Genomic DNA, 11,690 nt, shown 5'->3' on the forward strand with positions numbered 1-11,690 from the left:
AGCCAATTTTGTGGTAGAAAGGAGTCAGATGGGAAGGAAGCCGGATGAGACAGCCTGACCATAATGCTCAAACATAGCTGGGACCTAGCTGAAGAGGAAGTGCACCAGTTCCAGTGAGGAAAGAGGGGAGAAGAGGACTCCAGTCACGCACACATGTGCAATTCCAGTCTCGTTGATTGGAACTGTTCCCAACACAAGGCATGAACCAGTTGAGCCACCCTAAGAGTTCCAAGGGAGCAAGAAATATGGAGGAATTTATGATGGGTAGAAGGTGAAATCTTTTCACTGAAAACCTGTTTGTTTCACAACATATGCTAAGCAGGATTTGAAACTCCCTCAGTTACTGAAAAAGAGAGAGAGAGCAATCAAAAGAGGAAGAAAATGCTTTTTGCTTTTGGTCACATGTCCTAAGAGTTCAGCAATCATCCTGCGGTTTTGGAGCTTCCCAAGAGAGAAGTTTCTTAGAGGAAATCCGACTACAGGAAGATGAGCAGCAGGAATATGTACCGAGAGCTTCTCGCAGGTATGTTGCTTGTCTTGACCCTTGGTTGCATTCCAGCAATATACAGGGAATTATGGGAAGAAATCATTCCCCAGAATGGTATCAAGAACATGGCCTTACTAAGGACTGAGGGATCAAGAAAATATTTTTTTCTTCAAAGTAACTAGTTCAGAAATTACACCACAGACATTTGTATTACATGGAAGTGGCACAGGATTTCTTTTCTTATCACCAGGCTTGTTCTCTACTGCTTATACCTTTCCACCTGTACCCAATGACTTAAGAAGCTCTAAGAATTTGGGAATCTGAAGAGATATTTGCACCCCCATGTTCACTGCAGCATTATTCAATAGCCAAGCTCTAGAAACAACCTAAGTGTCTAACAGCGAATGAATGGATAAAGAAAATGTGGTATGTATAAGCATGGAATAAAACTCAGCCATAGATAAACAAGTTTCTACTGTATATCACAGGGAACTATATTCAATATCTTGTAGAACCTGTAATGAAAAAGAGTATGAAAATGAATATATGTAGGTACATGTATGACTGAAACCTTATGTTATACACCAGAAATTGGCACGTTATAAACTGGCCATATTTTAATATAAATAAATTTTAAAAATTCAGTCATAAAAAATAAGGAAGTCTTGCTACTTGCAACAACATGCATAGACTCTGAGGGCCTTATGCTAGTGAAATAAGTCAGAGACAGACAAGTACTGTATGATCTCATTTGTATGTGGAATCTAAAAATACCAAACTCATAGAAATGGAGATTGGATTTGTGGTTGCCAGAGGCAGGGGGTGGAGGTAGGGGAAGTGGGTGTATGTGGTCAAAAGGTATAAACTTCCAGTTATAAGATAAACAAGTTCTGGGGCTCTAATGTACATCATGGTGACTATAGCTAAAAATACTATTTTGTGTATTTAAAAGTTGCTAAGAGAGTAGTTCTCATCACAAGGAAAAAAATTTGTAACTATGGGAGGTGATGGATGTTGCTAAACATATTGTGGTAATCATTTTGCAATACTTACATATATCACATCATTGTGTTGTGCACCTTGAATTTATAAATTCTATCTCAATTATATCACAATGAAACTGGGAAAAGAAGAATTTGGGACCCCCAAGTGCATACTAAATTAGGTGCTGCTGTAACTACTGGGCAGAATATGCTGTGCAAATCATCACAGTGCTTTAAAAATGTACTTCCACTCTCAGTCTAATAAATTCTCTACGATAACTAGATAATTCTCTAACTCAAGTTTAGAGTTAGTTTTCATTGTGTGCACCACAGTGGTTCTTGTTTGGGTGTCACCACACCTCAGAAGTACCAAGAGTTAGAAGGAAGGAGTAGAATCCTAGATAGCACTTTAGACCCCCAAGACCCACAGTCTATGAAGTACCTTTAGGGAGCTGACATCAAGATGTATTTGCACCACCTGGGCTGAGGTGCTAAGAGCACTGGAGTGGAGGTCAAGAGGCTTGGATCTGAATCTCAGTCATACATAACCACTTACTCGCTGAGTGCAAAGTCATGCTACTTTTCTGGGCCTCCTCTCTTCTGTAAAACTTCACAGAGAATTATGGGGCAGGACTATACTTCAGAAAGTGCTAAGTAATTCTGAGGTGTCTTTTCTGGGCATCAAGTCTTGTAGCCCACTCAGACTAGAGCCTGCACTGTGGATCACCTCTGCTCTCATCTTCCCCATCCTCAGCCAAATTTACAAACAGTAGTACTATCAAGAAACTTACAAAAGTAGAAATGGAAGCATCTAATCCTGCTAGTTTCACAGAGAAAGCAGAGTGTTTTAAAATAATAAGAAGAACAAGCTATGTATAGTTGAATTTGTGGCAAACTTTCAGCTGAGACTGTCAGAGTGCCTTTTTGCAGATGATGTGGAGAGTTATCATAGGAGGGAGGGTCATACTCTCAGGTTCTTTGTGAGTCATGAAATCGTGTTTTCTAAAAGCCTTCACTAGGACTTTCCCCAAGTTTGAGAGGGAAAAGTCCTTTAGTCCCTCTCCCTGTATACAAGCTCAGGAATGTCTCTGAAGGACACAAGGGTAAAAGCAATGGGGTTGGGGGTGGGGGGTAAAACTCAGTAGTACAGCGACTGCTTGGCGTGCCCAGGGTCCTGGGTTCAATCTCCAGTGCCTCTGTTAAGGGGAAAAATTTAAAAAACAAGCAATGGGGTCATCATCCTTGGAAAAGAAGCTCAAGAGTTCTCCTGAGGCATGAGAATCTTTGTAAATGTGACATGATGAGTCTTCTGTTCTCAGAGTTATGATTCTCTCCTGCTAGAAAACTATTTGATTTGGGTGCTGACATATCTGCATGGAGACTCAGGACCTTCAGTTGCACTCTGTTAGGTAGACCCCAGTGAGACAGTCAAACACTGCTTTTCCCTGCTGGGCCAGCCCTGCCCTTCAGGAGTTGTTGACAGGAAATTTTACATCACAAAGCAGGTGGTTTGAGGTGCCTGTATGTGTGTTACATTCTCTGTTTAGCCTCAGAGACCTCGGCAGGGTAGTGAGCTGATTGTTTTTGCAGTGATTGATATGCAGGGTCAGTAGAGACTGACTTGATAACTGAGTGTTCTGGCTAGCTCCAATTCCCTCAGTAGTTATTTGGTACAGTGGTAAACTGAGGCAGAGTCTATGGAAATTGTTTGACATCGAGGCCAAACTCAGACAGATAGGCAATGCCAGTTGTTCACAGAGTGTGGTCCCTCCACCAGTCACTTTAACATCACCCAGGAACTTGGGGAAAATTCAAATTCTTGGGCCCCTCTCCAGACCAAATGAATCTAAAGCTCAGGGTGGGGCCCAGCAACTCGTGTTTTAAAAAGCTTTCTAGGTGGTTCTGATTCATGTTCAGACTTGACAACTACTGGATGAAGGGCTTCTCATTCCTGGCTGCACACCTAGGGCATTTGTTTAAAATACAGATGCTGGAGTGGAGGCCAGGAAATACCTGTTTTGAACCCCTGGGTGATATTGTTGCTCAGGCAGGACTGAGAACCACAAGTGCATTCTCTCCTTATGAACAAGTTTCTAGGGACTATGCTAAGTTTTTGTTGTGGACCTTCCAATCCATTGTCTGGATTATAGGTTGTAGTTTAGGACGAGATGGCATTTACTAGTTCAGGGCCTGTTTCTGTAATGGAATCGAGGCCTAGGTAGAGAGTGATGCCTGTGTTTCTTGGTAGGGAAGCTAAAGGGCCTCTGCCTGTTGGTTCCCCCTTTCTCTTCCCTTAAAGGTCTAGAAGAAGCAGTTGGTTGTATAGAATTCCTATATTGAGGCCTGGGAGAAGAAGCTCTGCAGAAAATAGTGACTGGGGATTGTGGTTGCTAAAATACAGCTCCCGTAGTCCATGAATATTCTCCATTTCAAGCGAGACATCTCTGGTTCCTTCAGTTCTTTCTTCATCTCCCAGTTATTCCCAACTCCACTAGTCACATAGGCAATGACTTCAGATCAGGCACTTCTTTTCCTTTCATTTCTCCATTTTAGAAAGTGGGGCTCATGACTTCCATTACCCAGAGTGTGAAAGGGGTAGGCATGGGTGAGGGAAGGACCAATGCGTGAAACTAGCCATATCTGACAATGTATGAAATGCACAAAACAATAAAACCACATCTATTAACACAGAGAAATTTTTGTGGGGAGAAGTCTGTACTCATCACACTTATTTTAAAAGTGGTTTGAAAGTGGTTTTCAGGAGGAAAAATTATTTCATTCATGTAAATATTGAATCCTGGAGCAGCAGTGAGATAATGTGAACTTCTGTTTGCAGTTAAGTCAATCCATTATTTCACATCTTCTCTTGAATTCATGTCATAATAGGGGTATATAGAAACAGGGCAATGTTTATGTACATGTGGGGAATTTCACGTTGAACACAGGCTAATTTGGTTACATTAATTGAAGGTCTATGTGCTGAACATTTTACTTATGTCACCATATTTAATCCTTTCAATAACCTTGTGAGATTCTTATTGCCTTTTACAGAAAAGATTGAGCTTACATGATGTGACTTTCCAAGGGAGACACCATATCAAGCAGGATTTGAACTCAAGTATGTCTATTTTGAGGGAGCTTTTGCTCTTTTACAATCACCAGACTTGCTGTCATTTCCCAGACCCTCACAGTAATGCTGTTATTTAAGACGCCAGCCAGGCTGAAGGGAGCTCTTACTGACAGTTTTAGATGCAGGGGAGACACATGATTTGCTCCAGACAGAAAATGGTTTTCTGACTGTTTGCAAAACCAGAAAGTGTATCTTATATCCAAAAGATAAGCAGTCCTTCTTGCTACTGCAATGCCAACACTGAAGGAATTAAGAAAGGAGCTAGGATGGCCCTACTACTCCCTGGGTTCTGAAATAGGGTTCTGAAATTTCAGATTGACAAAAGAAGATCCTTGGAGATCTGCCCAAAAGGCATGCATGATGTGTGTGTGTGGGGGGGGTCACATTATCAGATACATATGTAACACACATAACTAGTTGGGAAGTCAGACTTCCTTTGGGCTATATTTTGGTCCATGCCTTTTAAAGCTTCAGCTCTGGATTTCAAAATATAAATGGAAAAAAATGAAGGTGGCCCAAAGGAGCAACCATAAATGTAATTATTTTACTTATTAAAAAACATTTGTATGGTTCTTACTCTGTGCCATGTGCTGGTACTGTCCACACATTAATTCATTTAATCTTCAACAACTTTATGCGAGAGGAACAATTGTCATCCCCATTTTACAGATGAAGAAAATCAACAGTCTGAGAAATGAACTATTTGCCCAAATCCAGAAAGTCAACAAGTGGCAGAGTCAGGAGGTAAACTTTGGCAGTCTGGTTCCAGACCCCAAACTCTCAGCCACTATATTGTGCTGCCCCTCAAGGCTGCAAACAGAATTTGAAAACCATAGACTCAGAGTTGGAAAGGCCATTAAAGGATTTTTAATCCAAACTTCCAACCAAAACAGGAATCCCCTCTATGTACTCCCTGCCTTGCTTGAACATTTTCAGTGTCTAGAGCCTAGTATCTCAAAGGTTGAATATGGACCATCTCTGACTGTTGAGAAATTTATCTTTAAAGTGAGCTAAGGAAGAAGATCAACTCAGTGAATGTCTGCTGAGCCCATAGTATGTTTAAATCACTATTTTGTATATACAAAGATAAGGAAGATATTATCCCTATTCCTTACAGATTCTTAAGAGAGACAAACATGCATACAATGGCAGAATGTGGTACATGCTATAACTACGATAAAATTTATATTACATGCTATTATATATATATATATATATATAGTATATGTAATATAATATAAATAAAATCAATATAAAGATGAGCTACCGGAGTACAGGAGAAAGTGAAACTAATTCCAAGGATGGGAGTTAGGGAAGGCATCATAGAGATGGTAACAACTAAGCTCTATCTTGAAGATTCGGTGAAATTTCAACAAGCACAGCTGAGGCAGAAGGGCAAGAAAGAAACATCAGATAATCACAGAAGAGCTTTCTTTCTTATGGTTGCCCCCCCCCAAATAGCTGATGATAGCCAGATGATGCTCTGAGTCTGCCTGCTTCCTGTTCCCTCAGCTGTTTTGGTTTTCAGTTAGAGTGTGGGCTCTGGGTTTGGATTCTAGTTCTGCCACTCATTACCAGGGCCACAATATGACTTTCAGGGGCCCTGGGCACTGTTACCTTGTGGACCCCTTCCTCTATTAAAAAAAAGAAAAAACCTACAAGAAATCAGACTTTAAAACTGTATTGGTATAAAGTCAAATATGTTAATATATATTAAAACATTTCCTTTACCCTTAAAGTTCATTTTTTCATCTGATTTCTACAGAGACAAAATATTTTTATGGCCCCCTGAATGTATTGTGGGCTGTAGGCACTGTACCTACTGTGCCTAATGAAAAAGTCAGCCCTGTTCATTACCTTTATGATCTAGGGCCATATATGTAAAATTTCAGAGACTCAGACTCCTCATCCATAAAGTTAGAATAACGATGTAACACCTATATCATAGGGTTGTGATAAGGATTAAGTAAGGTCTTGTATGACAAACATTATCACATAATAAATGGCACTAATAAATATTAGTTATACATATGTAGGGTGACCATATAATTTATCATTCAGACCAGAATACTTTTGAAAGTGTAATTGGATAATAATTGGATGGGATGATAGGAATAGGCATAAACTGGAATGTAATGGTCTCTCTGTCTCTCTCTCTCTCTCTATATATATATGACTTGCTTTTCTGATCCTTCACCATGGTAGTCACCCTCCTGTAGATACCCATCCCATTTTGTCAATGACTCATTTATTTATTTTTTTCAGTTTTCAGTTTTATTAGGTAGAATTGTTACAATTTGACTGCACATATACAATATATTGCACATAAATACATATACACAATATATTGCATATATCTTTAAAAATTTACATATATGTACTGTTCATTGTTTCTAAGAATGTTTAGTGCTTTATCTTTTTAAAAATTTACACATTATCAAAAGAATAAAGCCAACCACAAAATAAGAATTAATTCAAAAAGATACATACACCCCACTATTAACAGCAATATTATTTATAATTGCCAAGACATGGAAGGATGCCAAATGCAAATCAATAGATGAATGGACAAAGAAGATGCAGCACATATATGCAATGGAATACAACTCACCCACAAGAAAGGACATTTTGCCATTTGCAGCCTTTCATTCACTTTTTTTTCCACTTCAAAAACCAGAATTTCATAACTGACATAAACATTTCCATTGCATCAAAAACAACATAATACCAAGAAATAAGCTTAACAAAGGAGGTTACCTATACTCTGAAAACTGTAAAACATTGATGAAGGTAACTGAAGATGATACAAAGAAGAGGAAAGATATCTTGTGCGCTTGGATTGGAAGAATCAACACTATCAAAATGGCCATACTACCCAAAGCAATCTACAGATCCAATGCACTCCCCGTCAAAGTACTTATAACATTTTTCACAGAACTAGAACAAAAAATTCCAAAATTTATATGGCACCATGAAAGACCCCGAACTGCCAGAGCAATCTTTTGTAGGTCTTTTTAAAAAATCTTTATTCTTTTTGTTTTCTTTTCTTATGGTTTGATTACTAGAGAAGGTCCTGTAACATTTGTTGTAAAGCTGGTTTGGTGGTGCTGGATTCTTTTGGCTTTTGTTTATCTGTGAAGCTTTTGATTTCTCCACCAAGTCAGCCTTGCTGGACAGAGTATTCTTGGTTGTAAGTTTTTCCTTTTCATCACTTAAATCATGCCACTCCCTACTGGTCTGTAGAGTTTCTGCTGAAAAATCAGCTGATAACCTTATGGGTTATCTGTTGCTTTTCTCTTGCTAATTTTAATATTTTCTCCTTATCCTTTACTGTCAATTTGATGACTATGTGCCTTGGTGTGTTCCTCTTTGGTTTGATCCTGTGTGGAACTCTCTGTGCTTCCTGGACTTGGGTGACTGTTTCCTTTCCCAAGTCGGGGAAGTTTTCGGTTATTAGTCAATGACTCATTTAAAATATGGTGAACAGAAAAGTTCTAGGTATGGTCTGACCAGAGGAACATTTCATTCATTTAATCCAAGATTTATTAACTGCTTGAGCAGCAATTTTGTTCAATAGTTGTTCCACTGAACAAAATCTTTAGTTCTTTATAATTTCTTAAAGATTTACCTAAAGTAATTTTTTTCAAAATTATGTCTATAAAGTCTTTTAATATCTTATAATGTTACTGATCTGGGCTTGGAAACTTCAACTCTTGTAGCATTTTCTTTATTCCTATATTAAGTGTTTACTTTCGTGTAGCCTTACTTACTTGTGTATATGAATCCACCTCTCCATAAATTATTGCTCCAGGCTTGGGACCATGACCTATATATCTCGTTGATATGAGCAGCACCCTGAACAGTAGCTGAAACAAAGTAGGTACTCAACACATGTGTAGGAAACACATTAACACATGAATTTAAAACAGATATACATTCTCTTACCAATAGCTCAACTATCTTGGCACTCAGCTCCTTCTTAGGAATATTTATTCTATCCCCTCCAATTTGAAAATGTTGATTGCTGTTGCTTTGATTTGGAAACTATAAAGAAAATATAATTGAGTAGGCTGGGTTTCTCTTTGTTATCTTATATGTTATCTTATATTCAGGGTGACTAGATGTTGCAGCCTGCTTCAGCTCAATTAATGCCTGTTATATTTGATGCCCCTTTCACTCTCGAAAGTGTCCTAATTTGGTCAATAAATTATATATAATCATCTTTATTATGTCACCTTCTTTCTTCTTTCTGCTCAGAACATAACCTAAGAATCCCTTAGGTTGTCTTGTTGTCCCCAATATATCTTATTTTATAGGCATGTGTCATTTTTACTTTTATGCTAGGTAGGTCCTGTGTGCTACAGCTTCTATTCACTTCTAGAAAAGCCAAATACAAAGGGGTAAATTTAAACTGCAGAGAATAAGGCTGGAAGATCAGGACTGTGAGGAACTGCTAAACAAATACTTGTATAAACTTAGAGGGTTGTGGACTCTCTTTCCCTGGACCTTGACAAATAGGCTCAGCATTTGTCTGTTGTGTATTATGCATATGCCTTCTTGCTGGGCTTTGGAAGTCCCTCCCAGCTCTGAGATTCTCTATGTTTTTAATAAAATGCATACTTTATTCATGTTTCTTTTTGCTTATTTTCTAAATGGAGGGACTGGGGATTGAACCCAAGACATCCAGCATGTGAAGCACATGCTCTACCACTGAGCTATACCCTCCCCCTGAGATTCTCTACTTTTTTTTATAGTTACATATTTTATTTTTATTATCATAAGAACTTTTAAGATCTACTCTCAGCAACTATCAAATATACAATATTATTAAGTATAGTCGCCATGCTGTGCATTACACCCCTGTGACTGATTTATTTTATAATGGGAAGTTTGTGCCTTTTGAACCCCTGAACCAATTTCCCCCATTCCACATCCCCCACCCCCACCTCTGGCAATCACCAATCTAATCTGTACTCTGAATGTATAAGTTCAAGTTTTTTATTTGTTTTATTCCATATATAAGTGAGATCATATGGTATTTGCCTTTTTCTGTCTGACTTATTTCAGTTAACATAGTGCCCTCTATGTCCATTCATGCTGTTGTAAATGGCAGGAGCTCCTTTTCATGGCTAAATAATATTCTGTGCTATAGATACCACAAATTCTCTATCCATTCATCCATCTGTGGGCACTTAGGTTGTTTCTTTTCTTTCCTTATCATATTCTTTTTCAGTATACATTATTACAAGATATTGACTATAGTTTCCTGTGCTATACAGACTCACAGACATAGAAAACAAACTTATGGTTACCCGGGGGAAAAGGGGGTGGGAAGGAATAAATTAGGAGTTTGAGATTTGCAGATACTAGCTACTGTATATAAAATAGATATACAACAAGTTTCTAACTACTTTTTAAGGCTAGATTAGCAGTAAAGGTCAGTGAGTTATATCTGGGGCTAGGATCAGCAGATGATCCCAGGATAGATTAAGCCATAGGGCAAGACAGTCTCTGTTAGGAAAGGAGCAGATGGGTGGCCATCTAGGCACCTGTTAGTGGAATTTCTGGGTCCATCTTTGGCAAGCTGGGTTTCCAACTTCATCCATGGAAGTCAAGGGCAGTGGTAGCCTGTGCTCTATTCTGCCTGAGTCACACTTCTACTCCCTACTTTCTCGCCTAAGAGCAGCTAGCCTAGCTTCTGGATGGGAAAGGCTAAAGTTCCCAAAGCTCCATCTGCTCTGAAAGCTCCCTAGTAACTGGGAACTAAGTAAACCATGGTTTTCTGAATCAGCCTCTTGCATAACCTTGTTACTTGAGGTCAAACTTCTCCAGTATTATTGAGTTACATCTCCCCCTCCCCAATCCCCAGGCTTCCCTCATTTTCATTTCCAACTCCACCCAGCACTGGTTCTTGTTGCCCAAGTGAAATTATGCCTCAGTGAACTACATAGTAGCTTTAAGTCCCCTCTTGGATTTTGCTGAAATGGCCCAGAAATTTAGACATGGTTCTAGCCCCACTGATAGGGTCAAGAGGATCTCTGCAGCTCCCTCAGCAACACAGAAAATTTCTTACCCTGCCCCTCTCCATTGGGCTCCATGACCCCTCAGTTCATTTCTGCTTTCCTCCAGGAGCACGAGGAACTCCAGCTGGTGGGTAACTGACCAGGAGCCTGGTGGTGGCTCAGTGCTCAGCAACAAGCTTTGAGCTTGAGTAACAGTGGATAGTGGGCTATTAATTGAATTCAATATAGATTACAAACACAGGAAAATGAAAATGGCTTGTATTACCACCATTCAGAAATCTTTAATGCTATACATTTGGTTTATGTCCTTCTAATCCTTTTCCCATGTACATTCAGTTTTACAAAAACTTCATTATTATTATTATGTTTTTTAACCAAGTAGTGGGTTGGGCCAGTGTTATGGGAGAGGTGAGACATGCTGAGAAATCACTGTATGTAGTGTGGTTGGTGAGAGTGTGTGGTCCATGTGCATAGGATGGAAGAGAAAAAAGGCTTAGAATTTTAGCTTATGTCTTGGAGTTTTGGTTCATAAAATATGGTCAGCATAGGGGGTACAGGGGATAGGAAGGGATAAATTGGGAGCTCGAGCTCTGCAGATACTTAGTACTATACGTAAAATAGATAAACAAGTTTCTACTATATAGTATAGGGAACTATATTCAATATCTTATAGTAACCTATAATGAAAAAGAATATGAAAAGGAATATAGGTATGTATATGTATGACTAACACATTATGCTGTACACCAGAAATTGACACAACATTGTAAACTGTCTATACTTCAATTAAAAATGCACAAAAATATGGTAAGCATAGATAAAATTTTTCTAAAATATATAAAAATTAAGTATAGCAGTACAATAACCGTGTCATAAAATTGTATTAAATAGTGCACAAACAGAAAGTTCTTAGTTCTTCACAGTCCTTGCCTTATTTTGAATGCCAGAAGAGTTTGGTTCTGCCCCATTCCAGCCCTTTTAAAGGTTCTGTGCATCACATTACTGAGATGAGCCTAAAATCAAGCTGCAAAAACAAAACAAAACAAAACAAAAACAAAAAACAGTGC

General features: G+C 38.7%; 1 protein-coding gene across 1 annotated transcript in view; it reads left to right on the plus strand.

Moving 5' to 3' along the window:
• The first annotated feature begins 131 nt into the window (after positions 1–131).
• The window catches only part of LOC123615576 (toll-like receptor 13), a 27,772-nt gene continuing 16,213 nt past the window's right edge, over positions 132–11,690 (plus strand). Inside the window, 2 exon segments of the mRNA XM_074359656.1 lie at positions 132–523; positions 738–913. The gene's annotated coding sequence lies outside the window, so the exon portion shown is untranslated.

Source organism: Camelus bactrianus, chromosome X (assembly GCF_048773025.1).
Source record: "Camelus bactrianus isolate YW-2024 breed Bactrian camel chromosome X, ASM4877302v1, whole genome shotgun sequence".
Taxonomy (NCBI): domain Eukaryota; kingdom Metazoa; phylum Chordata; class Mammalia; order Artiodactyla; family Camelidae; genus Camelus; species Camelus bactrianus.